The sequence below is a fragment of the Pristiophorus japonicus genome, chromosome 1 (assembly GCF_044704955.1).
Source record: "Pristiophorus japonicus isolate sPriJap1 chromosome 1, sPriJap1.hap1, whole genome shotgun sequence".
NCBI classification, from domain to species: Eukaryota; Metazoa; Chordata; class Chondrichthyes; family Pristiophoridae; genus Pristiophorus; species Pristiophorus japonicus.
In genome coordinates this window covers 51737453-51754678 of record NC_091977.1, presented here as the reverse complement: position 1 = coordinate 51754678, position 17226 = coordinate 51737453, and positions in this window count along the sequence as shown.

Sequence of the window (17226 nt, the reverse complement as noted above, 5' to 3'; positions counted from 1 at the left end):
AAATGAAGAAAATGTACAACTTCCTCTGAAACAGCATGTGGATATGGAAGTATCAATTGCTTTGGCTATTGATTTTATTTGCTCTGTTGTAGCTTCTTACATATTTATAATTTAATAATATGCTTTTTGAATTATGCAGTAGTGCTGAGAGTGCATTTCGGGATTGTTTTATATTTTTGATCTTTGCATGTGTGTGTGAATCATTTGATTATTTAGCTGCGTGAAACTGACTTACAAAAGAGCAATTATTTATTTTCACAAGCATTCTGTATGTATTAGAAAAAAAACACTACATAGATTTGCTTGTTAATCAGGTTTTATTTTCTTATTCATGACAAAGCCAGTTTAAAATTTTAGTTTTTAATAAGTATTTTTAAATACTAAACATTTTTAAACCGTCCCTGGCACTATGGTAATTTTTAGTAATGTATCATATATATATATATAAAATTCTAACCTTCTGGAGAACTTGGTGAGTTTATGTTTTTTAAAACCCTGGGTTTAGATAGACCCAGGGCAATCTTTTTAAGAAAAATAATAAACTGACTCAGTTCTAAGGTTGATGATGAATACTGTACATAGGATTGTTTCCCAAAGGATCATTTTGTTTCATTCACATTAATAAGAATCAGTTTAAGAAAACCTAAGTGAGCACAAGTTGGCAGATTCAGCACAAACACAGTAACATATAAAGAAAGCCACAAGTTGCTTTCTTTCTTCTGTCAACATGAAGAACTATGCGATTTTTTTTTTTTGTTGTTGCATGCTTTGTAACACTATACTAGATTTGGTAGAAGAGTTTCTGTAATTATCTCGGGTTAAAAGAAACAAAAACCCTTCAGTGTTTGAAATGTCATCTAAACTTGGGACTAAGAATACAATATCAGCTTGCAAAGTGCATGTGTTGCTTTAGACGGGAAGGGGAAGAAAATCAGCAAATAAAATTCCTTGATTAAGCCTTGATTATGCATTAGATAATTTGGAGTGATGTATCTGACCTACTAAATTCAGACTTAACTGTAATGACTGCATAATGTGGCTGCAGGCAGCACATAATGTTGACCTTGCAATTGCTAGGCTGCTGTTACAGGTGCTTATGTAATATTTTATAAGCATTTTGAAGTTGTGCAGTGGTGTGGTTCATTTGCATGATATTTTTCAGTACAATATTCATTGGTTGCTTTAATTTAAATTAAGAAGACATTTCGATCTTTTTGCCTATGGGCTGCCCAGCACATCAGTTATTTTTTGTGACACTGACATTTTTAATAGTCATAATTTCTTTAGCTGGTTAGTAATCACTTGCTCTTCTGTGATTACTGGTATAAAACTTGAGTTTAGTTATTAATAATCCAAAATGCTGCATATGCAAGAATTGGATTGCAATAGTAAACTGGTGTGTATGTGAGAGAGAAACACATTGCAAAGAGAAAATGCTTACATAAATGTTCTCCCTGTTCAATTAATATTTTGTTCATGCTAGTGCTTATTTTTTCTAATGGCGATTATGAACTGTTTGAGATGTACTTTTCTTATAAATGCACAATTAGGTTAAACAATTGTGTCTGTTTCACATCCATTCCCTACTTTGAAATCTCACAATTACATTTCAAATTTGCGTAAAACATGAATTTCGATGTAGTTAGTTATTTAGGAAATAAAATTCCAAACATTTAACTGATGCATCTAATTCATATAAAAATCAATATAGTGGAAAAATTAACCAAAGGGATCTAGGAGCATAGGAATAGCTGAATGAAAAAAGACCACGGTCTGTCTAGTTCACCAACCATCCTGGTAGTTGCGTGTTACAACAATATCTCTCAATTTGCCTGCAACAAACCCAGACATAATGCGAGGAAAACACCAGAGCTTTGGAGAGCTTTGGAAACCATCGGTCTGAAGTCACCTGTTTCTCCCAACCATGGTACACTTATATGTCTCAAATTACTCATATACTGTATCCCAAAATGTTATTTTCTGAAGGAAATCAATCTAATTTCCATTTGAATAAATTCCATCGTCTTCCTAAACAACCCATAAATTGACCGCCCGCTCACTGAAATATTGTTTCCGCAGATTAGTTTTGAATTTATCCCCTTTAAGTGCAGGCCGTGTTCTGGACAAGATTGAATAGGTGCATCTCCCAACAGAGTTTTGGATCTCTACGTTCACTGTTGCCTTTTTTTAAGCCATACTTTCTTGTTAACAGTCCAGGATGTAGAAAAACCTACCTTCTAAACTGTTAATTGAAAGCAGCATTACTTTTTTTTAAAATTCATACATGGGATGTGGCTGGCTGGCAATTTCCCTCCAGAAGGTGATGGTGAGCCGATGCCTTGAATAAGTGACATTTCAGAGGTCAGTCAAGAGTCCACCACATTGCCATGGGTCTGGTGTCACACACAAGACAGATTTTCTTCTGGACATTAGTGAACCAGATGGGAATTTATGACAATCTGGTAGTTTCATGGTCACCATTATTGATACTGTACTAGCATTTTATTCCAGATTTATTAAATTCATTGAATTTAAATTCTCCAGCTGCCGTGGTGGGATTTGAACTCATGCCATTGGATGATTAGTCCAGGCCTCTGGATTACTAGTCCAGTAACATAACCACTATGCTACTGTACCCCTATATTACTGGTGAAAACATTTTTGTCATTTCACTGATAGCAGCCTTCCTGTGACAAAAAAATTACAATATTAATAAAAGCTGAGCCACCACTGAAAATATCATAATTAGTAGTAAATGGGGGGAGAGCATGAATTTGTTCCAATGTGCATGCATGTGATTTGACCAGTTATATGAATTGGTTACAATTCAGTGTTTTAAAAAAAAATGTTTAAAATAATTCCAAGTACAATTTCAACCAACGATAATTTTTACTCTAATGACAACTAGCATGAATAAAATAAGTTAACTAGATTATGGTTCCGAATGCGGCCTCATCTCTTAATCTCTTGTGCTGGGCTAGTGCAGAATTCAACTTTTCTATGTAGAAAAATATTTCCACGGGTGGGGGAGTGGAAATTAACAGGAAACATCAATTATACAATTTGATTTTCATTTTCTCTCAACGGTACTTGGGTTCCTGTAAAAAAAAAAAAATTAAAACCTATTTTTTAAACAAAGAATTGTGAACTTCTAGTAAATGTGAAATAAAAAACAAGTTTAATGTTTACAGTAATGGCTACAAGGGCTTTATTACGCGTACCCTAGACATAACCCAGAAATTGATGACCTGGTAACCATGAGTGGCATAGTCTCAGATAAATCATAGATTGTGCCATAAGTGAGATATAATTCCTGTTTCTCATTCTGTTTATATCATCTGTTAGTATATGCCCATCATGGTTTGGTTTCAGTGCACAGCTGGTTGAGTGTGACTGGTACCGAGGTATATTTTGTCAGATGTTGCTTTAGTGTGTTTGTTTTGGGCTATGCTCTCAAATGAATTTTGAAAGAAGTGCTTCCTGTAATTATAGTATGCATTTTCCATGAAATGTCGTAATGGCAATGCAGAGAAGAGCTACGAGGTTCCTTCATAACAATAAAGGATTCAGTTATGAAGAAAATCTGTTGAAACATGGGCTTTTTGGCCTTGAAAAAATGAATCTTAAGAGATGACCTCAAACTAACGCTATACATATTTGGGTCAGTAGGAAGAGGGGCACAGGTCCAAGCTGGCAAAAGCCAAATTTAGGATTAATGTCAGGAAATTGTTTAAACAAAGAGTGATCAACATATGAAATGGTCTTGTGTAGTGAAGATTAAAAACCTTGGAATCACTTAAATTGTTGGATTCAGTAATGGTCGGAGAACTGTATGTTCTTTATGGATGAATGAACTAAGATAGGGTGACTATCTTACGTAATCTAATTAAATGTGACATCACAAATGGTATAAAATACTAGTAAAGCTATTTCAATATTGACAAGAGGAAAGATACTATGTCCTTTTCTCAGTTATTGAGTTACCCTGCTTTTGAAATTTCACTTTTAAGATCTCCCAATATGAAGGTGTCCTTTTCTTTTTCTCAAAGATGAAGTGGGTTATTTCAGTTACACATATATCTCCATTGATTGTAGCAATTGGGTCCTGTAGTGTTGTAAAAATAGAATAAATGGTTGATTTTAATCTAGTTATTGATTAATGTTTCATGTAATAACCCTTTGTCAATCACTAGTATTTTGGCACAAGATAAAATCTTTATCACCAGGTCACCTTGCTTACTCAGCAAATACTGTGAATTAATGCATTTCCCAGTATTAGAAGCCTGCAAAACTGGTTGGAGGTAATGCAATATGAATTAACAAGCTCACACCTGTATTTTTCTGCATTGCGTATACAGAGCTAAATCTGCTAAGGCAGCCCATTAGACAGAAGTTTAAGAGATCTTCTACTTTGATGCTGTTTGGTATTTAATTATGAAATATCACCTAGATGTTTTGCACCAGGTTTTGTTTTAAGGGTTTACCTGTTCGGACTTTGGAATTGTAAATCTGAATTGAAAGAGCTAGGTCAATCCATATTTTTATAGGGGCAGGGGGAGAGGGATTGGAAACTCAACCACATACTCTTCAATTTGGCACTGCTTTTGATGACATTTTGACATCTGGGCATTCTGTATTTATTACCATTTTTTTTAACCAGAGAGTAGACAACGGGACTTGAATTTAGAACTATGCTCATGGTATTCTTTAAGCTTGTGACAGAAACTGTAAATTTTGTCTAATAACTAGAGATTAAAGGCACTGATTAGTATCACTGCTATTTAACAGCGTGTACTGATAGTATGTTGAATTTATAGTTAGGAAAATAAAAATCCCTGGAGTACATTAACAGGGTTTTAGATAAGACGTCGTTGTAAACAGTGAAGTAATCCAGCTGTGTGTGGCATTCAGTTGTAGAACTAAGCCACCGCAAAAATGTATAAAGAAGGGATCATACATTTTTTTATCCCTCTAAAAATCAAAAAATGTAATTTATTTCTTCTGTACAGACTGACATTTAGTTTAAGTATTCATGTAATTTAAGTAAAATTACCTTTATGCAATTAGTGAAAAGTTGAGACCAATGAGAGGTGCTTGTGATTGGCATGCTCTTATTAATACATCAACAAGTGGAGATCGCCTCTGAAACCCTGAATGATCCCTAGCTTCTGACTGGCTGGAATAGCTTGTCTCCTAATTGGCCTGACAAATTGTAGGAGTTGGGAATGTTATGGAGACTTAATTTAACAAAATTAATTTTCTTTTAATTGTTTTAAAAACAAATCATGGCCCATTCAAATGGCAAAAAGAATTTAAGATTATATAACTGAGTTCAATAGAAATATTTTGTGTCAAGATATGATGAGTATATAAATTATTTTTGCAGTATTGAGGTTTTTGTGCATTTGCTTGAGACTGATCTCGGGAGACTTGAGACAGATGGTAGTGTGAGACTATATACTTCATGCTATGCACCTTAAAACTTGGATGTTGTATACTCTTCAGTAGTTTGAAAAAAAGACTGGATGATACACACTTTTATAGTGGGGGCTGAATATGCTTTATACTACAGTACAAGGATACTACAGTAGTAGTTAAGGTAGATGTTGGTTGTTTTTGTATCTGAACACTCTTGCAGGTAGATGTTGGTTTTGTGTTGAACAAGAAGAATGATTTGATTTGTTAGAGTAAAATACAATGACAAATCCTTGTTGTTTTCCTCCCTTTTACATTCCATAATATTTTAAAATTCAATCCCATAGAAGTGACGTATGTAAATATGATTTTAATTCTTTAAGTTGCATGCTTGAAGTAATGTTCCTAAATGATTTTGATTTTTCCATAGATTTATTAGCCTAATTAAACCAGTTTTAAGAGCTGGTGAGACTTCTAGGACCTGTAGAGTAATTCAAGCTTAATTCTTTAAAATTATATTTAAAGTTAGAAATCGTGAGGAGTCTCTTGTAAAGGGCTAGGGTGCAAGGACTGATTCAGTGAGCCTGTAGTGCCGGAGGGGAGCCAAGCTTGCAGGGGGATGCGATTCATACAATCTGAGCACAATCGTGCAGCTCTATCTCTGACCCATACTCCCTGTGAGCACACCAATTTGCTGGGAGTGCATGAACATGGCATTCGCCCTCGAGAAATAAAATTCTATTGGCATTTTATGTACAGATCATTGGCTTAAAACAATCAAGAGCTCTCTGGTCAATATCATACGCTGTAAAGTTTGTTGGGTCACAAAGTAACACAAAATGTGTAGTGCTTTGACTGGCAATTAAAATAATTTGCAAACAATTAACCTGGGTAACATCTAAAACACTAATGTAGTGATTCTGCTAAAGTTGTGGCATTTTTATGTTCATTTGTAAATCCATTTGTAAAAAATGGTCCTTATTTGAAGTCTATATTTTGTTTTTGCTTTTAAAGGTGGCCAGAGTAGATAGCTTGATGTGCTTTCTTTATTTCTTTCTAGTGCGGTTCTGTTTTTGATACATTCACAATAAAGCAGATGCTGTATTTTTGTGGTGTTACCTCACCTCAGAATTAGACCACCTATCAGCTTTATGATTTAATATATTTTTATTTTGCACCTACTATATCTCCAAGAACTGAAATAACGGTCCTCTTGTATGATATACCTGTAGTTCTACACCATGCTTATAATATCCAAGTCACAGCATTTCCAAATCCAGCCAATCAGAAGCTGCCTAATGCTGTAGCTTTCAGAAGCTGATGGGGTGAAGAAAAGACTGATGAGTGACTGGCCATGTGCAATATTTGAACTCACTCAAAGAAGAAACACACTAACACAATATTTAACTTTATGGCATTTAACACCATATTTAAATAGCAAATTGTATTCTGAACAGTTATAATTAAAACATCCACCGTGCACAAAACAGTTGCTTTTAATAATGCAGAAAAATAAAGTATTTATTGAGCAACAAATAAGTATGAAATGAATTTTTAAACTTAAGGAAGCATTTATATAGCAATATTATGAAATGTAAAATACTTGCTCTGACTGGTTGTCTTTTTCTTCCTGTTTTATTTAGCTTATTTATCCTATAAGACCTTGACTTCGGTCATTTAAACTTGGTAATATGTTCTGTTTTATTAATTTTTACTGACATGTTTAAGGCTGAAAGCCTCATAAGAAGTACTGCAATCATCACTTTTAACATTGTATTCACAGTTTTGGTGCTGAAAGAAATTACTTTTGTTTCATTCAATAAAGTATGATATTTAATTTATTTTTTGTTTTCGTTGTGTATCTGCAAAAATAATTGCATTTGCTTGTTGGAGATAATTTCTATGGTTTGAATGTGTTGCAAAGGCTTGCTCCAGAACGTTATGGTCATGAGTTCAGTCCTCAGCAAGTGAAGCACTGAAATCCTCTTAAATAGGTCAAAGTGAAGACCAAGAAAGACCAGCTAGTCCATCAAACCTCCCCTCACTGTCAATGCTCCCCACCCACTTACACCCACCTAATTTCCTGGAAGACGCAAAAAAAAGATTTTTATAAAAGCTCTCAGCCTGGGAAGTTCCTCTCCAACACCAAAGGCGATCAAAAACAAATTCCAGGAGATAAATGGCCATGCAGAACATCAACCAACACCCCACCTAACTTTTGTACGCAGTGATACCAGCCTCCTCCAGGAACGTGCCCAGCTCCCTTTTGAACATTTGAATCAAATCCGTACACCCTGTATAAACCAGCAACTTATTGATCGTCTGCAAAAAGAAAAAGCTGCTGATACTTGATCTAGTCTATGCTATGTAACTTGTATGTATGTCCCCGTGGTCTTCCTAAGCAAATGATCCTAATTCAAATAATCTATCCACATGGACACAGTCTAGTCCTTTCATCATTTTAAATACTTCAATCAAATCTCACAAAGTCCATGCTTTTCTAGTTTAAAAAGACCCAGCTCTTTGAACCTATTGTGATAACAAAAGATTTTAAAAGTCAATTATCAAGCTAGTGGCCCTCCTTTGAACTTTTTCTAGAGCCTCTATATCTTCCACCAAATTTGGAGCATCCTTTTCAGGATGTTCACAACCAATTGGAGAAGGAATTAAAGAGGGGTGATAGCAAATCATTGTAGTTCTACAGGATACTATGGCTGATGAATTTTGTTGTCCACACCTATATAAACCTGTAAGTAACTTTTGAGTAATTTGTGAACCCTCATTTACAGTAGGCCTTTACTGCTAAGTAACATCTGCAGTCTTAATTATACCTCTAAACCGGAGTTAACCATAGCAGCTCATTTATTTGGATGTTATCACAGCTGTGACACTGACTAGTTTATCTAATTATTGACTAAAAGCCTAAAGGCATAACTACCGTAGAATCGTAGACTACCTTTGGAGTAGTGGAACTGTAATATCAAGGCGCTAAGCTCAAAAGATTCAAGTTCATCTCTTAGATGTGTAATATTTGGGAAAACTCAGTCTCATGCACCACTCAGGTTCCTCTTACGAAGTCATCCAAGGTATGGCATTGAATAAAGAAACTAAAACTGCCTTTTTCCACTTCCACCCCTGCCTCAGCTCTTCTGCTGCTGAAACTTTCATTCATGCCTTTGTTACCTCTAGACTTGATTACTCCAACTCACTGCTGACTGGCCTCCCACATTCTACACTATGTAAACTTGAGGTCATCCAAAACTCAGCAGCTCATGTCCTAAGGCGTGGTGCCGAAAATTGCTCACAGTATTCCAGGTGTGGTCTAACCACTGTTTTGTATAGCTGCAGCACAACTTCTACCCCCTTGTACTCTCGTCCTCTAGATATAAAGGCCAGCATTCCATTAGTCTTTTAAGTTATTTTCTGTACAGTTCATGACATTTTAATAATCTATGTACCTGAACCCACAATTTTCTTTGAACCTCCACTGTTTTTAGCTTTTCACCATTTAGAAAGTACCATGTTGTATCCTTTTTAGGTCCAAAGTGGATGACCTCACATTTGCCTACATTGAAATCCATTTGCTACAGTTTTGTCCATTCACTTAATTTGCCGATATCCCTTTGTAATTTTATACTTTCACCTACAATGCCGCCTATCTTTGTGACATTGGTAAATTTGGATATATGACTTTATATGCCATCATCGAAGTTGTTGATAAATACTGTGAATAGTTGAGGCCCCAACACAGATCCCTGCGGGACACCACTTATCACATCTGGTGAATTTGAGTACCTATCCATTATCCCTCAAGGTGCCAGAGAGAATATAACTCAGATCTATGTTTCCTCTCTCAAGACAGCAAAGGAAACCCAATCATCGACTCCAGAACCATTCTCGATGACTTCCCCAACAGTCAACACAGGTGCTCAATCATCAACGTTGGCATTGAAATTCCTGTCATTACATCAACACCGGAATCTTGATGGAACTTCAAAAAAGCAGACAGGGAAACCTTCCAAAGGTCAATTGACACCAACTTCAGGTGGATTCCACCAACCACCAATGCCTTTCAGATTTACAGGAATTATTTAAGCTGCCGTTAAAGGGGTTTCGAAAGACATATTCCTTGTTGGATGGAAGAAAGCGTGGCTCTCTACCAGGAGTATTCGCTGAACAAGAATCCAGTCACAGCCACTGCAATGCTGGAGTCCTTGAACTCGGCGAGACATGAAAGGTGGAGGAGCCTTATGGAGAAGACTAACTTCACTCACTCCAGCAGGAAAACATGGCACTGCTCCGTCAACATGGCGAGGCAAACCCTGCCTGTAAACACAGGATAACCATCAGAGCGGACGCCATTGTATCCCATACAAATATCAAAGGCTCCGGTGGACAAAGAATTTTGATGGCAGATGAAGTGGCAGCTTTCGACATACTTGATGGCGGCACCAAGATCATCAACTATGTCTGATCCAGTCACCTTGGATAAACTAAATGCAGCCCTGTTTACAACCAAATCTGGAAAAGCTGCTGGCCCAGAGGGCGTTTACCCAGAATTCTTAAAAGCACTGAGACCCAAAGTGAAGAGATGGTTGACCACCTCCTCTGAGGTACTGGCAGCTGGTAAAATTCCACCTATTTGGAGGGAGATTAAAATAATTGCCCTCCTGAAACAGGGGAAGAATACTTGTGAAGCCTCCAGCTACTGCACGACCTCCTTACTTTGCACTTGTTATAAAGTGCTGGAGAGGCTACTACGCCACAGACTAACCCCCATCATCGAGCCAACTATTCCTAAGGAGCAAGCAGCCTTCCAGAGCGGATGTCACGGCTGCGACCAAGTGGTAGCTTTAACAACGCACATCGAAGCAGGCTTCCAGCGCCAGCACAAGACCGCCGTAGCACCATGGACCTGTCAGCGGTGTATGACACCGTGTGGAAACATGGACTGCTTTTCAAGCTCTCCACCATTTCACCCTGCAGAACAACGATCCATCATCTCAACTCCATGATTAGCAACCGACACTTCTGTTGTACTTCTGGTACCCAGAAGAGCAGATATAGGACATTGAACAATGGACTCCTGGCACTGATGTTATCCAACGGTTACACCAGTGATCTGTCCGAAACAGCCTCGCAAGTTCGTATTCACTGATGACATTGCCTCGGCCACGCAAAACACACATCTGTCCATCACTGAGGAGACCCTGACCAGTGACTTTACAGAGGATGGAGGCCTACTTCTACCGATGGTGACTCCAGCCAAACCCGCAAAAGACTGTCACCTCAACATTCCACCTCAACTCCATCTAGCAAACCAAGCTTTGAAAGTCTCCTTTTGAGGCACAGAGGTAAACCATGCCAAAACCCCTCCTATTTAGGAGTCATGCTTGATCATACCCTGTCATATAGACAACATCTCCAGAACATTGGGAAGAAATTAGAGTACGGTCAACTTGATCTAGAAACTCGTCAGATCCACATGGGAAGCAGATGCGCAAAACCTCCATACGGCAGCACTCTCCCTGGTGTATTCTACTGCGGAGTACTGCTCTCCAGCATGGCTATCAAGTCTGCATGTCAAATCCGTTGATGTCCAACTGAATTCTATTATCAAAATTATACGCTTTTATTGACACCAGCACCTTGGCTGCCTGTGCTTACAAACATTGCACCGTCACACCTACGCCGCAAATATGCAGTCTCCAGAGAATACAACCACTATACCAGCAAAGACATGCCGATCCAGGCCGACTTGAACAACCTACCACCACCCGTCTCAAACCTAGGTGGTCATTTTGAACCATTGCCGAAGCCCTTCAGCGATCTCCCCTTAGCCTTGATGACTGATGGCGAAATGCTTGGAAGAACTGCGACATAGAAACATAGAAAATAGGTGCAGGAGTAGGTCATTCTGCCGGTTGAGCCTGCACCGCCATTCAATGAGTTCATGACTGAACATGCAACTTCAGTACCCCATTCCTGCTTTCTCGCCATATCCCTTGATCCCCCTAGTATGGAATGGATTCCTTAAAGAGGACCCCACAGTACAACCTGAAGGATCAAACCTTCCTCACAAACAGTGGACAACCATCAGCCATCTCGGCACTGGTCATGGTAGATGCTGCCACCTTCTCCATAGGTGCGACTGTGGAGCTCCTAATCAGACCCTGGAGCTAATCAGACCCTGGAGCAAATCAGAGGAAATTTGCAGGTAGCTGACAAGATATCCATGCTATTACACCGGAAGCATTGGCCTGGATATCTGTTGTGTATGCAATCACCGTTGGACTGAGTACTGTTTAACTCCAAAAGGTATGACCTTGGCTCTGCTTTATTAAGGCCCAAAGTGACTAATATACAAAATAGCTGGCCTTTTATACTTGGGCTGCACACACATGCGTGCAGCCCAATGGCCTCCAACAGTGTTGCCATCTAGTGGCTAGTGATTTCAAAAGTACATACATGACAAAATCCAACTTAGATATTGACAACTGATTTGCTCTGCTACTACCATACGAAAAAAGATCATCCCTACTGTCTATCTCCTGCCGCTCAGCCAATTTCCTAACCAGGTCAATAATTTGCAATCAATTCCGTGGGCTTCTACCTTAGTTAACATTCTCTTATGTAGGACTTTATCAAATGCCTTATGGAAGTCCATATAAATAACACCCATAGACATTCTCTTGTCCACTACTTTAGTCACCTCAAAAGATTCAATCAGGTTTGTCAGGCATGACCGACCTTGCACAAATCCATGCTGGCTCTCTCTGATCAGCTGAAAATTTTCAATGTGTTCAGTTACCATATCTTTAATTATAGATTCTGGCTATTTCCCAACAACAGATGTTAGGCTAACTGGTCTATGGTTTCCTGGTTTCCTGGTTTCCTTCTCTTGCCATTCTTAAATAGCGGAATGACATGCACAATTTTCCAACCTAAAGGAACAGTTCCTGAATCGACAGAACATTGCAGATGCCCGAACTATAAGCTTCCAATGTGCTCACCTACTTCCTTTAAAAGCTCAGTGAAACTTTGAAGGTCAGTATGCCGAATGATGAGAGGTGTATTGGGCTCTGGAAGAATGTAAATGGGCTTCCACAGTGTCATGTATCTCACACCACTGTATATAACTGTATCTTACCATGCTATACATGACTGTAACTAGATATGACCTGTAACTACAAGCATACCTTACCACCAGGGGTGCACTTGCAGGAGACACTGCACACCTGTCCCACACAGGTATATAAAGGCAAGTGAGGCATTTCAGAGCTGTGAAATAAAGGTGCAGTTCCTGACTTCAAGATGTGCCTCATGTAAGTCTGTACTGCAGGGTCAGGACTTAACAGTGGTGACGAGTTACGGGATCACAGAATCCACAGAATGGTTACCAACGGCTCAGATGAGAAATAAAATGCTGGAGATAATTGGGAGGACTTGAGAGAAAGGCTCCAGCAAAGCTTTGTAACCAAAGACTGGTTGGGCGATGATAAGGCAGACTAGAGAAGAGCCCATCTCTTGACCAGCTGTGGCTCAAAAACATACGCCTTAATGAAGGACCTGCTGGCACCCGAGAAACCAGCAAGCAAGTCGTTTGAAGAGTTGAGCACACTGGTGAGAGACCACCTGAAGCCAGCAAGCAGCCTACACATGGCCAGACACAGGTTCTACAATTACAGACGCTGTGTGGGCCAGAGCATATCCGACTTCGTGGCGGAACTTCGGAGGCTGGCTAGTTTATGTGAGTTCTCCGATGAACTAAGGAGAGAAGTACTGAGAGACTTTTTTATTAAAGGAATAGGCCACGCAGACATATTCCGAAAGCTCATAGAGACTAAGATCTTGACCCTAGAAGCAGCAGCACTGGTCGCACAGACATTCTTGGCAGGAGATGAAGAAATGAGGTTGATCTACACTGCGGGTACGACAACTAACGAAACATCGGAACAAGGGGTTCACAGCGTGAAACAAGCCGCTATCCCCACACACAGACAAAGGCAGGAGAGCAGGCCTTCAACAGCAGGCAGTGGTGCCAGAAGCCATCAAGGGCCACATGAACGGCCGTTCACACCTCATCAACCCGCAATGCGAACAATCAACTACAGACTGAGAGAAGCTCAAGAGAGATCAGCCAGACGCAGCTCATCCTTCGGAAACAATGGAAACGGTCTGTGCTGGAGATGTGGGGGAAGGCACTCATCAAGGGGGTGTCGATTTCAGCATGCCGTTGCAGAAACTGCAACTATACAGGGCATCTGGCCTGCATGTGCAGAAAAACAGCAGCTCAGCTGGTATACGAATCGGAAGGGTCAGAAAGCGGACCAGAAGACGGTGGGGACTGTGCCCGGGACACCGAGATACAGCGGGTCAACACGATCAATGTCCACTGCTTTTACAACAAGACGCCTCCAATAATGATGAGGGTCTTACTCAACGGGATACCCGTCAACATGGAACTGGACACGGGAGCAAGTCAATCTCTCATGAGCGTCCAACAATTTGAACAGCTGTGGCCGCACAAAAGCAACAGACCAAAACTCAAGAGTCGACACCAAACTAAGGACCTATACCAAAGAAATCGTCCCAGTCCTTGGCAGCGCCATGCTCTCAGTGACACACAAAGGGACGGTGAACCGACTTCCCCTGTGGCTTGTTCCTGAAGATCTCCCAGCAATGTTGGGAAGAAGCTGGCTGGCAAAACTAAATTGGAAATGGGATGATGTTCACGCCATGTCGTCAGAGGAACGGGCCTCCTGCTCAACAGTTCTAAGTCGATTTGAACATCTCTTTCAGCCAGGTGTGGGCACCTTCAAAGGGGCTATAGTTAAAATCTACATCACACAGGATGCTAGACCAGTCCATCACAAGGCTAGAGCTGTCCCTTATGTGATGAGGGAAAAGATTGAACATGAACTAGACCGGCTTCTGCGGGAAGGCATTACCTCACCCATGGAATTTAGCGACTGGGCAAGTCCCATCGTTCCCGTCATGAAGCCTGATGGATCAGTACGAATCTGTGGGGATTACAAATCTATCATAAACAGAGTCTCCCTACAGGACCAATACCTGCTGCCCAGAGCGGAGGACCTATTTTCCACATTGGCTGGAGGAAAACTTTTCTCGAAACTCGATCTCACATCTGCGTATATGACGCAAGAACTGACTGACAGAGTCTAAGCTACTCACCACCATCAACACACATCGAGGCCTTTTTGTGTACAATCGATGCCCATTCGGCATCAGGTCGGCAGCTGCTATATTCCAGCGACATGGACACTCTGCTCAAGTCCATCCCGGGGACGGTTGTGTTTCAAGATGACATACTCATCACGGGCAGGGACACCGACTCCCATCTCTGCAATTTGGAGGAAGTATTAAAGCGATTGGATCGGGTAGGCCTAAGAGTTAAGAAATCCAAGTGTCTGTTTCTTGCGCCCTAGGTTGAATTTTTGGGCAGAAGGATTGCCGCTGATGGAATCCGCCCAACAGAATCCAAAACAGAAGCAATTCGTCTGGCACCCAGGCCCCGGAATGTCTCGGAACTGCACGCCTTTCTCAGGCTACTCAATTACTTTGGGAATTTTATGCAGAACTTGGGTACGCTGCTGGAGCCTCTCCACGTGCTACTCAGAAAGGGGTGCGATTGGTTTAGGGGGGACGCCCAAGAACGCGCCTTCAATAAGGCACGCAACCTTCTATGTTCCAACAGTGTTTTGATTTTATTTGATCCAGGTAAAAAGCTAGTTCTTACATGTGATGCGTCAGCATTCGGGGTCCGGTGCGTTTTGCAGCATGTCAATAGTGCGGGTAAATTATAACCCATTGCTTTATGCCTCCAGGTCACTTTCGCGGGCGGAGCGCGGGTACGGTATGGTGGAGAAGGAGGCGCTCACGTGCGTGTACGGTGTCAAAAAGATGCACCAATACCTTTTCGGGGCCAAGTTCGCATTAGAAACCGACCACAAGCCCCTCACATCCCTGCTATCCGAGAGCAAGGCAATAAACGGCAACGCCTCGGCGCGCATTCAACGGTGGGCACTCATGCTGGCATCTTACGACTACACAATAAGACACAGACCAGGCACAGACAACTGTGCCGACGAGCTTAGCAGGCTATCCCTGGCGACCACGGAAGGGTCCGACAAACAGGACTGTGAGATGGTCATGGCAATCAATGCCTTTGAATCCACAGGTTTGCCCATGACGGCTCGCCAAATCAGAGCCTGGACGACCAGCGACCCCACGTTATCCCTAGTAAAAAGATGTGTTTTAACTGGTGACTGGGCAGAGGCTCGCGATGCCTGCCCCGAGATCATCAAACCTTTCCATAGGCACATGCATGAACTATCACTACAGGCAGACTGCCTGATGTGGGGCAGCCGAGTAGTCATGCCTTTGCGAGGCAGAGAGGCATTTGTCCGGGAGCTCCAACGCGAGCACCCGGGGATCGTTCTCATGAAGGCCATAGCCAGATCCCACATCTGGTGGCCTGGTATTGACGCGGACTTGGAGCTCTGCGTCCGAAGGTGCACCATTTGTGCCCAACTCAGCAATGCCTCCAGGGAGGCCACCCTGAGGCCCTGGCCCACAAAACCGTGGTCACAGGTGCACGTAGACTATGCGGGCCCATTCATGGGCAAAATGTTCCTCGTAGTCGACGATGCATTTTCAAAGTGGATCGAATACACCATTTTAAACTCGAACACCACCTCCACCACTGTGGAGAGCCTTAGAACCATGTTTGCAATGCACGGAATTCCTAACATATTGGTCAGTGATAATGGTCCGTGCTTCACCAGCGCAGAATTCCAAGATTTTATAGTTGACCACGGCATAAATCACATTAAGACGGCACCGTTCAAGCTGGCCTCCAATGGCCAGGTGGAGCGAGAGTGCAAATCATTAAACAAGGCATGCTTAAAATCCAAGTTCCCACGCTGCAGAGCTGCCTGTCATGACTGCTGCTGGCATACAGATCTCGTCCGCATTCGTTGACTGGGGTTCCCCCCACGCAACTATTGATGAAACGGACCTTAAAGACTAGGCTCTCATTAATCCTCCCAGACATGCATGAAATTGTTGAGGCAAAGCGCCGGAAGCTAACTGAGTACCATGACCGAAATTCGAGGGGGAGGTGGAATGAGATAGGGGACAGTGTTTGTGCTAAACTATGGCAGAGGTCCCAAATGGCTTGCAGGGACAGTAACAGGCAAGGAAGGAAACAGGCTACTGGTTGTACAAATGGACAATGGCCAAACCTGCCGGAGGCATGTAGACCAAGTAAAAAGTAGATTCACCAACAACACTGCAGAACCAGAGGCAGACTACAATGTGGAACTCACACCACACCTGGTGGACAGACAGAGGGAACAACCTGAGGAAAGGGCAGTCTCAACAGCCAGCCCAGGCGAGACACCAACAATCATACTGAATGAAACAGACAGCCCAGGCGAGATACCAGCAATCACACCAAAAGAAAAACAGGCACCAAGGCAAACAACTGAACCACAACTAAGACGCTCCACGTGAGAACGTAGACCACCTGAGGGACTGAATCTATAAAGGCAATAAGACCTTGGGGGAAGGTGATGTCATGTATCTCACACCACTGTATATAACTGTATCTTACCATGCTATACATGACTGTAACAGGATATGACTTGTAACAATAAGCATACCTTACCACCAGGGTGCACTTGCAGGAGACACTGCATACCTGTCCCACACAGGTATATAAAGGCAGGTCACAGGCAAGTGCGGCATTTCAGAGCTGTGAAATAAAGGTGTAGGTCCTGAGTGACC